The 22,515-nt window shown below is 38.1% G+C and overlaps 1 protein-coding gene across 1 annotated transcript in view; it reads right to left on the bottom strand.

The window, feature by feature from the left end:
• The window catches only part of PTPRK (protein tyrosine phosphatase receptor type K), a 416,718-nt gene that overhangs the window by 142,999 nt on the left and 251,204 nt on the right, over nucleotides 1–22,515 (bottom strand). The window lies entirely within an intron of this gene.

The following is a 22,515-nucleotide window of genomic DNA, read 5'->3' as shown; positions in this document are numbered from 1 at the left end:
AGAAGGCTTTATTTTGATCTCGGAACAGAGCATAAAGCTATGACAATGCAGAAGGGGCTTCAGTCATCTTGGGTGGAAATTTGCACAAATATCACAAGGGTCTGAAGGCAACACCAGTTTTACCTCCTGCCTGGCTGTCCTATGCCTACTGCTTCAGCCTTCACTCCCTCACCACCCCCGCCAACAGAATTTACCTATATTTGTAGTCTGGCTTCCAGGCTTAAAAAATGCTTCACAACCATCATCTAATGGGAATAACAGCCTGCAATTATAAAAGATTTCTCAAAAAATATTCACACTAGCATGCTTCATGGACTAGATATACAGGAATTACTGCAGCACTCCATTATGCTACAGCCAGGACAACTGACACTGCACAATATGGGCTGAAAAGTCTCTAGAAATAAACAATACTTTTATTATGTTGCCAGCCAAGATGGTATTTAAATCACTGGCTGGCCCCTCAATTCTGATCCTGAGAAATGTTTCCTCCTGAAAAACACAATGCCATCAAAATTTTGCAGACTTGTCAATAAATGATTGGATTACTGTGTCAGAGAATAATCACTTATGATGCAACTGCAATGTATAGTAAAGGAAGTTATTTTCTTCTCCTGATTTCCTCAGCAGTTGCACTAATATACAGTGTGTATCAATTGGTCTGAAGTCTGACCTCCTTTGGTAGGGGCAGAATTCCAATAAAATACAGTTACAAATGCCAAAAAATAGACTGTGTTGACAACTTAAACATTAATTATTTAGCCATGCAATAACTGGTCCTGGTACGTGCTACTAACACAATGCAGTTTCACAAAACTTCATCCGTATGCCAAGAAACCCACCGAATAGGTGCCCCGCTCCCTCAGAGGAAGGACAAGCCCTGGCAGACCTCAAGGCAGTTCCACTTGGACGAGCATGTGCGGCCATGAGCATCTGACCTGCCTTTGATCCCAGCTTATGCACAAGCCAAGTTGCTCTTTTCCTCCTCCCTGCTGAAAGTCAGAGGTTTCTGGAGCAACTATCAGGGGAGGGCACACTAAATAGACCATTTAAATAATATCTCTATCTAAGGAATCTGTTGGAAACAGATAAGCTAAAAACTTCAGAAAGATCAGTTAAGGGAACAGCATATGGATATTTAGAAATTACAAAGCTACTTTAAAAAATCATGGCTGTGAGCCAGGAATTCACCACAAATTCTTCTTTCCTCAGCTCAACATCAGCAGCCTTCCAAATAATAAGTCATACCCAGTACACTGCACTTCTTATTAATAAACCCCTTGGTTCCACAAGTCAACCCCAGAACCAAAACCATAAAGCTAGACATAAGCCCACCTCAAAAACGTGGGTTACAATAACTGCTGCTTTGTAAACAATACAGGGTGCCTGCTAGCTATAAAGTAATTTCAATAGTGGCATTCTGGTCTTAACTGATGTAAGAATAGCAGCTTGTTGCTGCTGCTACATCAAATACATTGTTGACATGTATACAAGATATACAGTGTGCCTAATGTTCATGGCAGGACTGGGAGAACAAAGTGCATTCTATGTCTGGCTGGTACTCATTTTGCAATTTTGCAGCAAGTGAAATTAATTTCCTTCCTTCCGCCCCCCCCCCCCCAAATGCAAGCAATGTAGCCACTAACCTTTGAGTGTCCTTTTTTCCACCAAAAAAAGTAAAAGTTTTCACACACATATCCTTTGGTCAAAAGCAATCAAACCAACAAGGACTTTTTTTTTTTTTTTTTTTTAAAAAGGAGGAAAGGCAAGAGGAGAACTCCGAATCCCTCTGTTCGGCCAGGCACGGCTGCAATCCCCAAAGCACACATTGTAGATTGTGATCTCTGGATGAAAGATAACATCCACTTGCCAAGTTCTATTATAAATCTGTGCTTTTATGTTCAAAAGTTGCTCTAAGCTCAATTTCTGCTACATTTAGCCTTTATGTATCTTCACTGAATAAGGAGGAGGCAGGAAATACATACTTGATATTATGAAACAAGAGCAGAAGATTTCTACACTGTACTGTCTCTGACCTTGCAAGTTCCCCACGTATTTCTTATTCCTCAGAGTAGATATATAGGGTAGGGCTCTGAAATACAATACGTTCCATTTTGGAAAGAAGAAGCACCAGTGTAATCAAAATAGGACTTTTCCAGGGCTTAATAACAACAGTTTACAAAAGGGTTATGCTCCAGTCCTCCTCACTTTTAGGACTAACTAAGAAAAAAAAAAAAAAATTAAAAAAGTAATCTGAGGGAGCCTCAGTATTCTGTATGGCATCCCTGCCTTCCTACACAAGGAAAAGAAGATTAGTCACTGTCACAAAATTTTCTTTCAAACACTGGTTGTGCCTCCACCCATGAGTCATTCACATTAACTTTTCAGGACAGAAGGTAGTTTTCCATTATCTCTCTTTATTTACACAGAGCATCTCTTGTAGGCAGAGCAAATTAGGTTCTCTTCTCTTATGACCTTTTATTCACAGCAATTCCCTGGCTGGATAGCAAGAGAGAAACACAATGACAAAAAGAACAGGGACGGAAAGAGACCTCACAAACAGTGCAAGACAGGTACTGCCTAGGAATGAATGCTTACTGAACAAAGTCTGCTTGGGAATCCTACAGATTTCTTCCATACACTACTAATATCCCAGCGAAGGTAGCTGTGCAGGATTTATCTGTCTCTTTAGAAGTTAGTTCCCCCATGCACCTTGTGAGGCCATCACCCCAACAGCAGCTTCTGACAACCTACAGCTTACCCCAGAAACTCCTAACTGCAGACACGGCATGAGGAAATAATCAGCAACTGTTTGAGGGAAATCACGGCTGCAGCTACCTCTTTCCAAATTTATTCAGCTAGCTGCGAAACTGTGAGTTGTTTAGCTCCAGACTTCACTTCCCTGCATTTTCATCAAGTGCTTGTGACGAAGAGCAAAAGTTTTTGGATTAGATTATCCAAAGAATCCCTGGGACTTGGGCAGTGTGTGCGGGGGACAGGGATGGACACAAGATGGGGGACAAGGAAGAGTCTACAGACAGCTTTGCACAGTGGTGCTGCTCATTCCCAAATATAAGGCAGGCTAACCTTCGGGTATTGCTGCTCTTTTCTACTTTTGTTTTTTGTTTGCTAGCCCATGCATGAGGCAGTGCCTACGTACGTGTGGTCTTCTTTCCCCCTTCTATTTTGCTGTTTATGTTTGGAGTGCTCTTGGCAGTATCCCACAGTCCACCAGTGCTCCAAAGATAGGTGGGAAAAATGTTTCAGAATGTCATCACAACCACAGTTCTGGTCTGCCATTACATTTGCAGGTAATGCCTCTTGCATACCACTGTCCTTGCTATTTCTGGGGCTTGGACTGAAGAGCCTGCCTGCCACTCTTTCTCAAGAGTGCAACTTTGGATTTTCTCTAGCACTCGCCATCAGAGCTGTGTTCTCCACAAGTTTTGATCTGCTCACAATACTGTATTTTATTTGACATATCTGCTGCTTTATCTGGGGTTAATTGCAAGTCTCCTAATAGTTTACCTGTGTAAACTGGCCATGGTCTGGTTTCTAGTCAAAGTCCCTTTCCATCCTGTAACAAACCCCTCCATCATGAAAAAAAGAAAAAAAAGCACACAGCCAAGTACAGTCAAATTCCCCACGTGCTTACCTTCCTCCTGAGCTCTCTTTTGGAGATGCAGCACATCTTATCTGAGTGCTGTGTACTTCACATTTCTGAAATGCATTTTTTCTCCGTAATTCCCCAGCTTCTTTATGACTGTCTTCTACTGCAACTCTTTACTGCAGTTAAAGAACAAATTGCTTGAAACCTCTGTTAGTTGTCCCCATTTCCATCAGCTTTTGCTTGGGTTGGACTTCTAATTCTTCTATTCCTAATACTGACTTAGTTAATTTCTGATTCCCCATTCTATTTAGAAATCTCCTGTAATCAAGAAATTTGGCAGAAATGGGCATCATTTAATGTTGAAGGTTAACTGAAGCCCTGCCTAACATAAGACGTGACATAACATGACTAGTTCTAGCTAGTTATCTTAAAAGCCCAACATCATTACAAATCATTAATATTTCTGCTGAGTCAAATGCTGATTAGCACTCAAATGCACTAACAAAGTAGTTAATCATGTATTAAAAGCCACAAGTGAATGCACAATTAATGCTGAAATTCCACTATCAGCTCACATTAAAAATATAATTAAAATTAGTTAGAACTAGTATTATATATAGCACTAAAATCCACATGTGGAATTTAAATACAACGAAGATTTTAAGAATGCAAAGTAGTCACCCTAATACAACACTTTCGACAATCTCTTTTCCCCCTTTTCTTCAAAGATTTTTTTTCTTTTCCCACCTATTCTCCCTTCTGAATCAGTCGACAAACGCAGAAAGGAAGAATTTCTCAAATACCCTTCATTTCCATGGCAATAGATTGAGAGATCAAACACAAGATTTTTCAATTCCCAGCTAAATTTATACAGTAGAAGAGACCAGGGTAGTCAAAAAAAAACCAACCCAAACCCAACCCAACATCCCCCCCCCCCGTAATAATTAAAAAAAAACCTAGCCTCGACAAGCCCCCTTATTTGGATGCAGCATTTTGGAATAACAGGATAAAAACCAAAGACTATGACAATCTAATCAGCTTGTGATTTTGCTCTTCTGTGTGCATGAGCAGTAGGTCTTATGATAAAAGCCTTCTTTTGAAAGCTGACAATTGGTATGATAGATTCTAGAAATCCCCAGTTTGTACACAAATGCAAGCAAAACATATTTTTCCTAGTCCTCACTTACCCTGCTTCTCCATGTATGCCTACTAGATAATTACATGTTTTACGATTATAGTAGGAAGAAATTTAAAAAACTACTATATTTTAATTTTTCTTTAAAATGGTATAGCATCCTCATTGCTTACTGAGGTGTGTTATAATTATTTAGCTTAGTACCAGCCATTAAAAAAGTGGATCCATTACTTACAGAATGACATGAGACACATGATTTCTTTGTTAAATATTGTTTCTTTTTCTAACTTCTTCGGATTTGTTTGGGTTTGTTTGTTTGTCATATTGTTCTTAAACACTGAAGTGTTTGGCTAAGCATGAAACAATATAGGCTCATGAGCCTGGCATTACAATCTGCATTAATGCATGTCTTCCCATATAATAAGCAGATTTTCACAAACATCCGTAACTTCACATAACAATTTTAAAACTAACATACTAGAAAGGACTTTAAAAAGGCCTTTAGAACTTCTCAGGAAGCAGTCAATAAAGTGGTACATGCTGTTTTAAAATACTGATTTCTTTTTGATATGGTACAGTGACAACTTTTGAAGAAATTAATGACTAGACAAAAGCAGATTTGAGAGTTACGACATAAATTTCCTGTCTGATGACTACCACTTTGAAAATAGGCTTTCACTGTTCTTGGTTCACATGAGTTTTTTTTTTTTTTAGCAGCTGTTAAAATACACGCACTTGAAAATATGGCTTCTTTCTAGCAAGCAGCAGTCCTTCACAACAATTTAAAGTTCTAAGACTTCAAATAAAATGATTCAGCCAAAAGGGCTATAAATCATAATCATTGCCCAGATGGTCTCAAGATCTCTGAAGAAAAAAGCTGCAAATGTTAAGATCAAATTTCCTTCTGGTCAGAGTCTCTTGTCTCACTTGCCAGGCTATCCATACTGGAATAATAAAACATCCTCATCAAAATGAACTTACCAATTAATTATCAGCCAGCAAGTGCTACTAGTTCTACATGGAAGCACCAACTTTATACTACCAGTTAAACACTAGATTGGTGGTCAGAGACCACTGACAGAGCATTTCCATTGAGTTAGCCTACGTACAATCTCTGCAACCTCAATAAGGTTTACAAATGCAGAGCTATGACAAAAACAAGCTAGTTGGCTAACACTTTAAACGCTTACGCTGAATCCTTCAGTCCATACGCACCTTTCCCCTGGGTACATGACCCGTGGTGCTGAAAAACCTTGCAAGCTTTAGAATCTCCAAAATTCCCCCTCCTGCTGCCCCAGGGTCTTCCTTTTCCCACGACAGGCCTCGAAAATCGAGGTTCATCACATAGATACAAGCAGTCCCCTGAAGCACTTGGCAACAGCAGGAGCAAACACTGCAGTTCTGCAGGCAAGCTGGAGAGTTCACACACCAAATCGCAACTTCCCAGCCACAAAACAGAGGTGTTGCAGAGGTACCGACTAACTGGGAGAGCTGTTCTGCCCTGGCATGGTTCACCGGGGAGAATAAACCTCACAGGGCTCATGGCACAAGTGAAATGCTGAAGGGGGGGGTGTGGGCAGCAGACTTGTGAAGCATTTCTTCAGTATTTTTGTGAAACACAATAGGTGATTTTCCCCTTTCCTTTCAAAAGGAAAGCACTTCTTCACATAAATATCCTCTTTTGATATACATAGGGCTTTTGATAGCAAGTGGCAGGTGAAATCTTCAGAAACACAGAGAGGCGTTGGTCCTGAATCAGAGAAGCCAGCTTCTCCCCAGAGAAAAGTGCTCATTCTCCTCCTCTGTGTTTTCAGATCCCCTGAAAATTACCAGTGGCAGTGAACTATTCCCCGGCTGTGAAATACAGGGGAAAGAAAAAAGATACTGAGATGTAAAATGAAACAATTCTCTGTATGGCCCCAAGGAACACTTAAATACAGAGCTGTGACGTATTTTCAGTTCAAAAGCCACCCTCCAAAAAAAGTAGGGAAGGAAAAAAAAAAAAAGTAAGTGGAGAACGAAAGCCAAAAAAGGAAGAATTAGTTTCAGTAAAACTGAAGTAAAAAAAGTTTTTCCCTAGATGTTTCAATATAATTGTTGCCAGGTAGTTTTTATCCTTTTAAAAATTTAGCTTAGCTCAATTTCAAAACAAAACATTGTGTCAAAATCAAAGAAGTGGAGCCATTTCATTTTGAAACCACTGAAATGAAATATTTAGGCTCCCAATATTCTCCTCAGCTGAAACTACTGGATGAATTGCATCAAAACAAGAATATAGCTTTGATCCACACAGCAGTGTGTCTTTCAGTTAATACACTATTTGAATAAAAAATTTCATGAAGCATTACTATGAGTGGAATACAGACCACACAAGTAAGTCAGTTTACCTACTGGATAATCTGCTGTGGGATGCAAACTATGCCACTGCTTAAATTCAAGGAGAAGTGATGGGAGTAGCCAAAGAGAAGATGTCACTCCCACTGGTGTATTCCCCCCACCTTTCCCCACTTAGTGATGCAGCACTGCCACAGGTGTCTGCTTTGACTGGCTGAAAAAAACAAGACTGAGAGTTTTTATGTGGAAAGTACTTGGGATGCATCTGCTTTTTCTGCCCTGAGAAAGTACAGAGCCAGAGCCATCACATATGGTTTGAAGGTCCTGCTACTGAAGACTGCCCAGAGCAGGCATGAATCAAGGCCAGGAGGGGATCTTTGGCTAGGAAGGGTTGAAAAAGCACAAAGTCACAAAGGGTGCAATTCCCTGGAAGCATATTCCAACTTAAAACTGCATGCCACATTCCTGCCCCTCAGCTAGATTCTCATTCCTTCCCTTGGGTCAAGCATTAACCACAATCGACCAGGTGAATCCAGCTGAAGCTCAGCGAGGCTGCATCACCCAGGATAAGCCAGCCAGCCACAACTTAACGGAAAGAAATATTGGGAAGGAATGACATGACCATCTGCCATTTCTGATGGAGGGCAACTTTGCTGGGAATCAACAAAACGAGCTCTTGCTCTCCACAGACAAATAAGCTGAGCCTGTGTACCCGCCGTGGCGTCGGCGAGCGAGCAGTACTGCGCTCGTGTGTCCAAGTACTGGAAACAAAGCAAAGGTGTTTTGAAGCAATTGGTTTCTGGCATGAAATTTCTGCAGAATAACAAATGGCGGTTGGCTTCATAATTAACAGTTTCAGAGGCCTTCTAGAATATAAATCGGAAGGAAACAAAATTTGAATAATGCATTAGTAAGAGTTCATGTTCTAGTAGCCCTATGTGGATTGTCAGTGTGCATTCCAGTAGCTCGTTATGATTTATCTTCATCAGCCATGGGCTGAAATTACCAGACTCCAATTACTTTCCTTCCCGTGTTCAAGAGAAAAAAAAAAAAAAAAATAATGTCAGGCCTACCACAGGAGATGGTTTAAAATGCCCGAGGTAAAGAAAGTAATCTACTGTTCTCTGACATTTGCTGCCTGAAAGTCATTCACATTAACAACCATTCAAACTTGTTTAGTGCAAACCAATTGCTTCTATTTTCCTCTTGTCAGTAACATTAGCTTCAATTCAAATTTAACTCTTCAAAAATTTCAAAATGTAAAATGAAATTCAGTGAGACTTGACAGGGACATGTAAGGATCTTGACAGAACATAGTGCTACTGAATTTATCTTCCTTAATCTGTTAATTTTGAAATTTGTATTTTCAAGCGAAAAAAACCTGATGATTCTTTCACTGTCTCAGGGAAGGTAAAAGATTTATGCTGATGTTTACCAGACTCGCATCTTAACACTATTCCTAACACAACAGGGACTACGGCGGCAGAAAAATAGATGCGCTCAATTTAAACTAACAAATTAAGCGATTATTTACAAGCACAACTTGAGGCTTAGTTACACAGCAAAACACATTTAATAACTTAATATCCCATCACTATGAATGCTTAGACTTGAATAACAGGTCATTAACTTCTACATACTTTGGGCTTATGAAGTTAATGTCTACAGTGAGAAAGGGAAGTGGGTTAGATGGTTAAACAACAGTAGCTGTCACAGACTGCTCGGATATCTGGATAGATATCAGGGAGACTGACTTTCATCAATACTCTTTCTTCACATTACACCCACAAGTACAATGCTTCTATATCTTCTCTTATAATTAAATAAAATAAACAAAAACCCTCACAAGACACCCACCCAGCCTCACTTTTTTTGGTATAACATATTTAAGAATAAAACACGCTGGAAGTCATATTACTAATGCAAATTCAGAACATGCTCCAAAACATGACCTTTTATATGGGTCAGAGAGGAGGAAACTCAAGAAGAGAGAGGGATAAAAGTAATTTTTACTTTCTTTTGTATTTGTGAAATCAGACAGGAGAGAAAACACATACAAGCCTGTGTTCACTGTGATAAATTCAACCACATTTAAAGCAAATTAGTACTGTTGTAGTCCTTTATGGCACGGAATAATTCAGCCCAAGAAAAAGCCAAATCATCTCCTACATGCTACAGAATTGAAAGTAGTAAAGCTCAGTATTACATAGTTAATTGTTTCTAAGCACTGTACATCCATTATTTTTAAACTAGCAATATAAAAATTACAGACAATAATTAACTTTGGGGGGCAATAGCTAGTTTACAGGCTGATACGAGCCTCATGTCTACAGCTTAGACATCAGATCTTGTTACACAAACATGACATTTCTTTACCCAGCCAAATAATTTTCTGGTTTCTGCAGCACATATCAAGACAGCAGCTCTCTTGGGAAGACTCTGCTGTTACTTTAAGAGAGAAGGCTTGGCATTACTGTAACATGCAGAACACATCAAAACCCCAACACAGTAGTTAATGGTTATGAAAGAATTTGACCTACTGCCTTATATTAACTTAAATATCACTATTTTAACTGATGGATTCAGCAATAAGCTGGGAACTAGAAACTTGACTTATAATTTAGCATTTGTGCCAATTGGCCTGTACCACTCTCTCTGGGCAGTTTCACCCCAGGTAATTATAAAACATTCACATTTCATGATCTACAAAGAATATACTTTTGCAGATATACATTCAAGGAAAGGAGAGATAGATAATCAAAACCTTGGCACTGCCCCAAAAGTATTAGCACTCCAGCAGTTAGTTAGTTAACGACTGTCAGTCAGCAATTCTCTCACAAAAACCCCACCAGTACAATGACCAGATCTCATTTTATTTAGTGAAAAAGTCAAGCAGCTCCAATTAAATTGCCAACGAGTGGGATCCAAGTTAATGTGCATGGCTGGCTTTGCATGGCAGTAGCCAAAGAGGCCTTTCTGCTCTCCTGCCGAAGGGAAGGCTGGGTAAGGCAAGGCGGTGCCATTCAAGAGCGCTGCAATGCTAAGAAGATGAAGAACAGTAATGCCGCAAGGCATCTGTATGTAAAGCAAAGTTTGCAGTCAACATACAGCAACAAAATAAGGTAAAATTATTAGAAGCAAGTTAAGCAATGCAAAACCTTGTTTGGTTTCAAAAAAAGAACTAACCAGTACTCAGAAAAAATATTCTGAGATAAAAACATGTACAGGAACGCAATAGGATTTTTGGAAGTCTTAAGACACATAATTCTAATTACGTCCATACAACTGATGTACCTCCACACTTCTGAAAAATGACACTCTGGAGGCCCCTGGACAGATTTTATTTTCTTACTCTTCTGAGTTAGGCTGTCTTAAGCACTCATGTGGCAAATCCCACATTACTTCTTGCATTACAGAACTCTGGGACCATTTTATGTGGCATAGATTCACTGATGTCATAAAGCTTTTCAAGCACTCTCACTCTTCGGGATTGGAAATGGAGGAAATGAAAAGAAGTTTTTTGATTAAAAAGCTCAAAATCTTAAGAGTATTTGAATTCTCAGACATCAGACACATCGGTACAATAGTATCATACAAAACACCATTGCTCATTTTCCACTCTTTCTAAGCATCACATATTATTATTATTACTTGTTATTTGCTACTTGTAATGACTTGGAAGTTGATTATTCCAAATAATTTATTCTTATGACACTTGATAATTTTTTTTTTTTTTTTTTTTTGAGATAAGGGAATATGACTCAAACGTGTTTTCTAATTTTTTCAGTAGAATGAGCAAACTTTGTCTTTTAAAAGGCAGGCTTCTTACGCAGGAAATGACTGCACTCATTTATTACCTATATCACATCTTCAGTGATTCTATCTGTTCTCTTTCAATCAATCTGCATTTTTAGTTTCTTGAGATAACTGAACTGTAATGTTATTCTATACCCTTGTTTCAGCTCTTATTTTCTGTGGAAATTGCACTGCCACAATAGGAACTTTAGGAAAAACGAACTAGTTATCTTTATGATTTTCTTTCAACTGCCTGAACTGAGTTATTTAGAAAGGCAACAAATGGCTTTTTGGAACTTAGCAACTTGACACAAAGATTTTACAATTGTAAGTAGCACAGCTAATGATTTTTCAGAAGCATACTACAGCAAAGGTCTTCACTGCAGACCTACGGAAACAACACAGAAGTCAAATTCATTCTATAATAGAGCATCTTCTTCCTACCAGGAAACATAGGATAATACCTCTCAATAATAATCCCGGACACGCAGTCTCCATGTTTTGAGAAGGTATGCAATTTCCTGAGCATTTCCTGACCCAAGGTTTGCATGCTGAAAGCTGAACTGGCAAACATTTTTTAATATTAATAATAAATCTTAAGCATCAGCTGAACATTCTACCCAAGGAATGCAATATTCTCCAACTACTGAGTTTTCTAGTGAGTCCAAACATAATGAGATGGTATTTCCAAATAAAATTTCAAAACAAACAGGTCATACCTGATGGCACTGTTATGCATTAAGGTCATCCCAATTAGCTAGAGCTTTGATTACACCAAGAATTCTGTGGCCATTTCAGAGCATAAAGTGTCTGACAGGTTTATGCCAGATTTTAAGCAAAGCATGTGGTTTAAATCTACTGACCCTTAAAACAAAGGAAAAAGTAAGAAAAAAACATGCTATTGAAAACTCAGGAAAGTTGTGCCTTGGGAAGCCCCTTCTCTTTATTTTCAAGAAGTGCTGAACACATCCTCTAAAAATTAGCCAAAACTTAAGATACTCTGACTGAAAAATAAATTGAAACAGTCAATCACTGTTCATTATTGTATTTTAAATATGGTCATTTCCTTGTTTCTTCTGCATCAGAAATTTATTAACAAGACATGAAAGTATAGGCCTCCTATCTTCTTCCAAAAATTTTTCTGCCTTGTCAGTAGAGGACAAAAAACATATGAAAACACGAAAAACACAACCGTAAAATTAAATGTATTGCTAAGGCAGTTTGGGACAGGTGTTACAAAGGAAAGGGAATACAAGTGGAATAAAAACAGATGCTGATGCTGGCAGGACAGAACTACAGCCTTCCTTTGATTCACAGTAGTCCACATCCATAGATGTATTCCAATTTTGAGGTCAGTATCAAACACTTAACTGGAAATCAAAATCCTAATACAAAAGAAAGGCGGACAGTGAATACACGAGGGTCAGACAGTTGATGAGAAAAACATGTGAAGTGGTAAAGTACATCCAATTCATTGCCACCAGCACTAGGGAAAAATGGCTGAAAGCAAGAAAATTAAGTACAACAGCCTTGCATCCTCTGTCTTGTTTTCTATTTCCCAGAGAAAACACAAACAAAAACACAACCTCCCCAAAGAAGCATACCAACCCATCCATCATGAGACACCTTAACTTTTATCTTCCAGAAAAGAGGCACAAAGGACTGGGAGTTTGGGATAAGACTGCCCCAAAGACATACTTCCATAACACACTTCTAAACCTGGAAGCTAAATTTATGAAGTGAATAAACCTACTCTTAAAATAAAAAGGAAAGTGTATGAAAGCAATCAACGTTGAGTAAGAGGAAAAGGCTATGTACTAACATAAATGCTTCAGAGGAATACAGGGTGAAACAAATTGCAGATGTTTTTATCTTTACCTCACTTCAATTTGGACCAGATAAAGTTAAGTAATGTTTCACATGTGGGATATTCCCAATATAGCAATTAAAGTGACAGCAACAAGAAAACAAAATCTATACAGAATTACTTCTACTTAAAAATAAAATATATAAAGCTAAATTACTTTAGTGCCAATTATATTATCATACTTGGTAGAAAATATTTCTAAATTAAATGTGCTTTTCAACTTAAACACTAACTGCAAAAGCGCAAAAAAATACAGCCTTATGGGCTGTCATAAGAAATAGCTTGAAGTTAGCACTTTAATTATACAAAAATGTAATATGAAATCGATTTCTTGTGTGCTGTATTAGTGCCTTGATTATTACAAAATACTTTTGTATTGCCTTTGTCAACATAAATTAGACTTGCACAATTTTTTCTAAGAATACTGTTAAATTAAAAGTAATGCAAAATTGGTATTGTGCTTACGTGCTTTGCAAGTATAATAGTAAACTGATGAAGTAAGCTTCTAAATGCCATTAATCGTTGTATTTCCTTTTTACTTCATAAAGAAACTTTAAAAATCAATATAGGTCTCTTAAAAATCAAAATAATTCTTAAAAGATAGCTTCAATAATCTGCACCAAGAGCAACTGAGTTATCAATTTGAAACAAAAAATAAAAAAGAGCAAATTTGCATCCTGTCCATAAAAACTTTAAAACTTGCAGCAACTCTTTATTCATTAAAAATCAAACAGCAGAGAGAATGCTACCAGCAATTAATTTTCGGCACGGCTTGCATTATCATTTCAAGGTCGGGTTTCACCGGCCATGCCTCAGTGGGAGCTTCGGTTTGAGGCGATCACTAAACACCGCTCACAAGGGAAACATCATTAAACATGTACTTGGAAAACTGAAATTACTTGCAATAGCAACAACTGAAAAACTCCGCTAGCTTGCCTTGACCCATTTATCCTCCAGACAGAAGCAGATGCCTTTCAGTAAGCATTCATGAGCTACCAGATATACCACCAATGGGATATTCGAGTCTTAACAAAAGTTTGACCTTCTGACCATATACCCAAAGACTGGTTCAGCCCTTAGGATGCCAGATGGGAACACAAAACTAATGACCGATACTTCTGGGAAAGATTAAGAGCAGAACACCTAAAAGGCAAATTATGCATGAAGGGGGCTGGGGGGAAGCAAAAGGGCAGACACTCTTGGCCACAGCAGAGATCAGCAGCAATCTCGACACCCAGGATTACTGGGTAACACGTATAATGCAAGAAAATCCGACCGCTTCAATATCAGCAACTGGGATACCAAAAACACTCATGCCGCAATTCTTTTAGGTTTTCTCTAAAATCCTTTCCATAAACTTTAAAAAGACCTAAATAAAAAATAATTAAAAAATAGTAGGTTCCTTCTCTCCCATCTTTAATTGGAAAATCAAATCTCTAATTCTACTTCTTGAATGCTTATATATTTTTTTTCTAACAACCAAACTGCATTTATTTATAATCTGGCTTTTTTTTTTAATTATTTTTACTCTTAATATAATTCTCTTACACAACTATTAAGATTAAGTAGTTCTTTCTCTCACCATGACCTATCCTTACGATGCAGTGGTTTCTAAAAAGTAAGGTGATTTCAGGTTGCTGCAGACATTCTGGTAGCTGGTATAATTTATCTACCCCTTTCCCATGACTGACTAAGACCAAGACATGACTATGATGCGGAGACGACAATTTGGAAAAATGTACTGAAAATAAGCGGCCTCTTCTTTGCAAATGATACCTGGCAAAAACATACATTTTTGCCTATTTTGTCAAATTCATAAAATACTGCAGATATGGATTTTTTTTCAAAGCTATTGCAATACACTGGGGAAAGAAAATAGTTCAAAACATCTGATTAGTTATTAAAGATATTATAACAATGTACAGAAAGATGTTTCAGTAGGCTGAAACCAATTTTTCTTTTTTTACAAAGCTATCAGAATATTTTTCTCAAAACTGATATATATATTTCAACACATCTGTGTTTGTGTGCATCTACATGGTCTTAAATCTCAAAACAAAGGTTTCTCTTTTTCTTTCAAATCTTTTTGCAGAAAACATTGCCAGCAACACCTATGAATGGTCACAGACATTGTCAAACAATTGCTGGAAGCAATCAGGGACCACAAGACTTCAATTCAACACTGAAGTCCATAGAAAGCTAGATATTTTCCTGTCCCTGAACACCGCAGAGAATATTGGTTTGCCGCCTTCTGTTTTTTTTGTTTTGTTTTTTGGTGGTTCTTTGGGTTTTTTGGGTTTTTGTTTTTGTTTTTTTTTTTAAAGCAGCTAAGCAAGAATGACTGATTTTGAAACATGTATTTCACCATAACTCCTTCAGCAACTGTTCATGTTGGTTCTTCCTTTCTATGCCTTGGGCAATTTCCATACAAAAGGCAGATAAGAAAACATACTGCCCTTCATTGCCACATGCTGTTACCTAACCCCAGCCTTCAAGGATGAGCTGCCGCTCTTCTACTCCTGCCACTCAGTTACACCAGTGCATGCCAGGCTTTCAACTGCATAAAAGCAGCAAGGATTTGCAAGGGACAGGTTAGTTCTCATGTCCTGCAGTGCCTTCCCCAGCTTTCCAATACAGAAGATCTTAGCTGCTAAATCTGAGTCTCACCACCTTCATCTCCTTTGGTCCCTTCAGCCCACACAATTCTGTACCCTAAGCACTTTTCCCTGAAAGACCTGGGAAGCCAGGAACTGCCTCCTCAATTTAGTAGCCTCATGGAGGAAGAAACCACCTTGCCAGACAACATGAACTGAACTACATGGCCTAGAAGCAGCTGGGAGAGGAGAGGAGAGCTTCGGTAGCTATCTGATGGCAAAGTCTATCAACTAGTTCATTCCTAAGAAAACCAACGACAGCAGTGAGCATTTCAAGACCTCTCTCACTCTCCCCCACCTTTTATTTTTAAATAGGAAATGCTGTCCTCTTGTATAAGGACTTCAGTTGATGCTGACATAGTAGAGGATGGGGAGGAAGGGTTTTTGTAAGCAAATGCTGGCCTCACCGCTTCTGAGATTTGCTCTGTCAGTGTGTAACTGTCAAGGGAACAGAAGGATCCTTCAGAGAAAGCAAAAGGCCCGAGGGCCAGCAGCTACAGAGGATGCAGTCTGTTAACTCTTAGTACACACACAGCAGTACCACTAACACAAATCCAGAGGTTACAAATTGCCACAGAGTGATTTACAGATGCTCCAAGAACACCACAAAATCAGCAACAAAAAGTGTAGGGGTCACTGAGGTGGGTGCTATGCAAGTCCAAAAGATAAGATGACACAGGGAAACAGATCATGTCTGGCTTTACATCCAAGATCTAAATAGGATGGGGAAAGACATGTCAATGACAGAAAAAATTTCTGTAGCCTTCTCAACAGTTGGAAGGCTACTTCTTCTAATGCGATTTACCTTACGAAACAAAGGTGAAGCTTGCTAACCAAAAACCTGCTACACATGCTCTAACTTAGCTAATAAGTGTCAGTCAATAATGCTGCAAAATCTGCAAACTCCAGCAATTTAAGTGTTTCATGTTTTATGCATTTTAAAGCAAATAATTCTCTTTTAAATGTCAAAATGCATTTTTTATTAAGTTTCCTTTTCTCCCACTGCCAGCAGAAACTTTCAAGTGAAATAATTTGAAGGATATTCTTCTCTGTTGTTGTTGTTTATAGCAAATTATATGCACAAAAGCTGTATTACAGTAAGAGAGCAGAAAAAAGTATTCAAAAGTTAAGAAATGCCACCTTTGAGATTTCAGTAACAAGCTTAATTCAATTTCTTTATGCATACGCATTATGATACTATGTTTAAACACATGATTTTCCTTAAGGCAACATGGAAAAATCTATACATAAAAATATAATGTCAAATAATGTAGGCGGCACAGGCTGGAAAAAAGCAATAAATACAACTGTGGATGTATTTTTCCTGCATTCCTCGTATACAGCTTTTAAATAATCAAACTAGATTGCAAAAGGCGTATCAGAGAACACACATTACTGACAGCTGTAGGAAAAAGTAAGTGCAGCAGCAGCCATGTCTACTGTATGAGCCCTCACACACATTTTGTACATAGAAACACATAGTGCACGAGGCACTCATCGGAGAACATCCTAAAAGGTTTGCCTGGCCTGTAAGTTTTTTTATGTTTGTCATAATATTAGCTTCACAATCTACCATTTGATTCAGAACATGCTAGGGTAGTTTATCTACCAGTTTTCTGTACTGATGCAGTCACACTACAGAAAAAGTGTCCTCAATTTGCTCTGTAAATCTAAAAAAAAAAATCCAGTTATCCTAACCCTTTAACAAATTAATCTTGTAAAAGAAACACCTTGAAAAGAAAAGCTTATGCTACTGCTTTAAAATGAACAGAAACACAGGCATAGTAAATAAATACTAGGTTATCAGAAAAGTTATTCTGGTTATGCATAAGATACTGACTTTTTTTATTACTTTATTGTATCTGATTCAGATTAATTCTTCTAATATGGAAGTAGGGGGTTGTTCCACCACATCTCAGGTTAAGAAAAAGCAGTAAATTCCAGGATGGCACTGACTATTACTGAAGGATGTTTTTTATGTGCCTCATTTTTATAGGTCATAACTTAATTTCTCCTTACGTAGACAGAAATCTAACAGTTGCAACAGTAGTATCTATTAGTTCAGATTTAAAACAAGTTTACTATAAAATGTATTTCATCGATAGGCAAAATATCATAATGACAGTGACTATTGTCATTGAAAGGCAGGACTTGAGTGATACAGAAGATGTAGAGTCTCTCTATCAGCTGTTGCAAAAATAGGTTCCCACTGAGAAGGAAAAAAAAAAAGGCATGAAATTCTGCCATAAAACCCAGCATGCACACACACTGCTGTGAAGACAGCGGAATAAGAACGACTGCCTTCCTGCAAGCTATTACAGGAATTAGTACCCAGCTACAGGCTACTTGGGTCAGGCTGGAGAATGGACTCAAAAGAGGAGCCAGTTTGAAGAAGGGCTTGAGGTTTCACAGTTTTCCTAACCGACAATAACTTACAGGCTACCAGAAATAAAGTCTCTCTCTTCTAGCATATTCTAGGCACCTCTGTGGCCAGCTTCAAAGGAAACTGGATAACTATTTCCCATTTCAGTCAGTATACAAAGCCCATTCACTATATATTAGCCGAGCTCCAGCAGAGAACAACTTGACAAGTCAGAAGCTGAAGCAATATGTGTCAAAGAGATTGAATTCCGCTTTCATATTAGTACAGAAGAAGACAGTGCATGATTATTGCTTGGAGCATGTGGTTGTTTAGGGGATAACACTAGCACCTTAACACTGAGAAGTAATGGAAATTGTCTGTCTTGTTCTCATCCTTTCTGAGACAGTCACTTGTGATATGTCTTGTTACACTGCCAGGTCATTTCTCTCTTCAGGCTCCTTAAATATCACCTGTCCAAGTTGACAATACATCTCTCCAATGATGACATTATGCTTTGTCCCTTGCTAAATAGGTAGACACTCACTTTACCAAGGATGAAAAATTACACTTTACTTGCAGAAATTAAAACATTACAGGCTGGCCACTATGTTAGAGCTCTGCTTCCCAACGCTGCCCATCAACGCTCAACCCCCCAGCATCAGGGCATCCTACTCCGCAGCAGTCCAGGCTCACCTTTGTGTTCTTGTTCCTCATAGAGGAAACTACTCCTTACATGGCTAAACTCGAAGAGATGGATTCAGTTATTAAAATTTCAAAGAAAAAAACCCCACCATATACAATGACTTCCACGTTTTTTTAAATGCCATCATATCCACTGAGAGGAACTTGTATTATAGAAGTTACACTGCTTTGAGTACCCCATTTTCTCTCACTAGCAATTTTTCTGTGCAGAAAACAACTCAGCAAACCACGGTCCATAAAATAAGACCTTCAGTACTGGAGTTTCTACATGAGCTGCCAGTGCTGTGTCATACTTCACCCGCACTACAAGCCCACATCAGCCTGAGTAAGGCATAGGACGAAACACAGAAGGATGGTGAAAATAATAGTAGGAAATTTAAAACCAGATTTTTGCATTCTAAGCTTGAAAAACCATATTGTAAAGCCTACAGGTTTTTGTAGTTGCTGTTCTTTATTACACTGGCTGAGCACTTGTTTCCTGGCCTGAGTTACTGCCTAGACAGGCGGAAGGAAGCACGTCCATCACACCTGAGAGCCTTACACTTACTACCGGTGCAGGAAGGCTGCTCTTCAGAGGCTGGAAAAATCACACATGGGCATATGTGTGTGCACTGAGAGAATATGTAAAGCATCTAAGGGATTAGTTTCAGGAGAATGAAGTGTATAATCAAAGCATCTGATATTTTCTAATTTAAGTCTGTACACTAGGCAGATTTCCAGAGCACACTGAAAGAGCATGGCTTCCACAGAACCTGCTCCCTGTGAGGTGCAGCAGCCCAGCTGAAGCTTCACCCCTTGGAACCCACAGCTTATCTACTGCCAAGAGATCTTTAAATCACTCAGAATCACCACAGAAATCATTGTACGGACTCAGAATTCCCACTTTAAGTTTGCAAATCCTTTCTGAAACACAGGGACAGTAAGCTGATTTGAGAAGGCAATACTGAAGAGTGGTAGCACTTTTGTTTCCACAGTACGAACCAGATCAAATTAGAACAGAAAGAAACCCCTAAGTTTGTGAATGGACTCTATTTAAAACACATGACAACTAGTAAATTCAGAACTAAATAATTCACAGTAAGATGTAAAGATCATGGTTATATATGTTTATTGATTTTATACAATATTACTATTGCATATTTTTTTCCTCATTGTATAAACTATGGGTTTATGCTCTGAATATGCCTATCAGTAAAGTGACAATGAAAAACGTCTACCATCTTAATTTGTCTTTCAAATATGGACTCACCACTTTCTCCAATTACCACTAGGCAAGATAAGTTATACCTACAAAACTTTTTACTTGTTTCATTTCTGCATAGGTTCTTATACTATATTCATCACCACATGATCTGTGAACTTCTACAAGCACATTACCCAATGTGAATAATTTCTACAACATACTATTTGTTCCTTCACCCATTGTTTAGACAGAAGCATCTGTATTTTTCCTTCTAACTTTTAAATTGTGTTTCACAGGTGAAGGGAAGGAATAGCAGGGGTGGGGGTATATGGTTGTGTTCCATAAAAACAAAAAAAGCTGAGCACACAAAACTCTGTAATGGCAACCTAAGAAGCCTTAGAGGCGAAGTGGCACACACACACACAAAAGGAACATGCTCATCTAGCATGTTCCTTAATTATGGCCATTCAGAGGATAAGGGACAAGTGCTAAGACAGCCAAAAAAAAAAAATCAAGTTCAGGAATAAATTGATCTCCACTGATTTAATACAGTATGATTGCTGCATTCTTCCCACACTCCCTAGCCCTTACCGCATCAAATGAACACCAAGAGGAGACTCTGCATGGACAGATACAAAGAAACTTCTGTCACACTACAAGCTGAATGCAGAGCAGTTGTACTTGTTTATTTTCAAGGGGGCTCCATCCACAGGGCCACAAAAATTACATCAATAACAAAATTTTGTCACTGAATGAATAAAAATTTCTTCTCTAACATGTGGTCTTCATTGTACTAAATTCTAACCACAAACTATTTATCAGTGGAAAGCATTCAGACAGATAATACCAAGATCTCATTGCAGTCAGCACTATAAATTGGAGGTGTTTGCTCCAGGGGGAAAAAAAAAACAAAACCCAAAAAAACCCCCCCAAAAAACCAAACCAAAACAAACACACATCACATGAGGTAAATGAACATAAGAGAAATTGCTGGGGAAACATGCATATTAACTCTACTTTCCAAATGGCATTGGGAGACAAAGTGAACTGATTTGTCAAAGGTGACAAAACAGCCACAAACAGAAAGTGGGTTTCTTGAATTGCAGTTCAGAACTGTGTTCGAAGGTCATTACTTTAAGGAAATATGATGCAACTGAACTAGTTTACTTATTTGTAACCATCTAAGCTGCTACAAGTTGTAAACTGTGAGTGCGGCACATGGTATTCCCAATGGGTGCCCATGCTCTGACATTTCAGCCTAATTGGTAGAGTTTATTTTGCACACAAAAGAAGGTACATTGCCAAATATATTTTCACCAGTCCCTCACGTTGAGTCTAACTCTCTAAAAGAAAGGTAATAAACTGCAAAACGTGTGCTTATGGTACTGTTAGTATCTGAAATGTTTAAATATCTGAATGATAATTAAACACGTTGCCATTTCCAGGAGTAATGAAATAGCTTTCAGCAATTAATGACCTAGAAAACAAAATGCATAAAATGGAATAGTTTTAAAAGGTAATATGAAATGAAAAATACCAGTATACAAATTAAATGGTAGGCTGTTTATGCAGTGGGGTTGGAGGTGTGAAACAAGGAAAATAAATTTCAACCACATGAGAAATCACTGCTTAAATCATGTCTGCATCTCTAAAAATAGTATAAATTCTGGTCCCATCACACCATAACAATTTTGTTTCCAGATTTTAAGTTCTTCCCACAATTCTTTTATTTTGGTTTCCTAATCCTCCTGATAAGAACCTCTTGTACAACACCATGCTGTAGAACGGGATGCTACACAGATTTGGGGAGGAGTTGGAGAGATAGGGATAAAGGGCAATTTCAAACATGCACCTTCAAAAGCTTTAAAACATTCTCTAATACTAAGGAAAGCATGAGAAATTTTCCTCTGGTTTACACAGCCAAGGACTACAGGAGCTCTTCTAGTTCCAGTGCCAAAGTGCTCAGCCCAATGGTCTGTGATCTCCACGTCGTATCAGCCCCTGCCTAAGGCCTGAGCCCCTCGTTTTCCCACTCTGTCCATATGCACTGCTTTGTTTTTATTATACTGCAGCTGGGCTACCTGAAACATAAGATAAACATCGCTCAATTCAAACCACTGTAAATTAGTAACCCAGTTCTTTTTTTGGAGTGGTTTTTTTCCTATCAGTTTCATAATCTTTTACAATTTGCCAGCTTTATCGTAGTTTTCCTTTATAAATTACATGGAACTGTTCCTGATAGGACCCAAATAGAAATGTTTATTCAATTAATCCATAAAAATGGTTTTAGATATATCAGTCAGTTCTTCTCCATTTGAGTTGATTTTATTCTGGTTTCTTAATCAAAATGTTTTATATCAAATTAAATGCATTAGAGAAGAACAATATTGCCTTTATTAACCAAATCTGTAATCTAATTTTAAAAAATCAAGTTATTCTGACAAGATCAGTATTCCATAAACTTGTTGACTGTCTCTAATTATATTACTTTCTTAATTCTTCATTAATCAACCCTTGTATTGGCTGTTCCATTATCCTGTTTAGAATTAAAGTCAAGATGACAAGCTTTTAATTAATTGGGTGATCCTGATCCTTCATGTCAGTACTTTTAATGCTTGTTTTTAAGTCATCTGGAACTTTCCAGGACTCCTCCAGATATTTTTTATTTTTTTTTTAAACAGGTAACATTAAGAGTCTTGACAAGTCATTTTAGGATTCTGGACCTACTGATTACCTGAGGTATAAACATTCCCCCTCTCAGCACCAGAAAAAGGATTTACTGAGAAATAAAATTAAGAAAGCAGGATTCACTCAATTCTGCCTCACACAGTCTAGGTTCAAATTAGGAGGGAAGAGTTATGCTGCCCACTTTT

Source organism: Leptosomus discolor, chromosome 2 (assembly GCF_034619465.1).
Source record: "Leptosomus discolor isolate bLepDis1 chromosome 2, bLepDis1.hap2, whole genome shotgun sequence".
NCBI classification, from domain to species: Eukaryota; Metazoa; Chordata; class Aves; order Leptosomiformes; family Leptosomidae; genus Leptosomus; species Leptosomus discolor.
The sequence above is the reverse complement of the archived record's forward strand: the minus strand, read 5'-3'. Positions and strand labels throughout refer to the sequence as shown.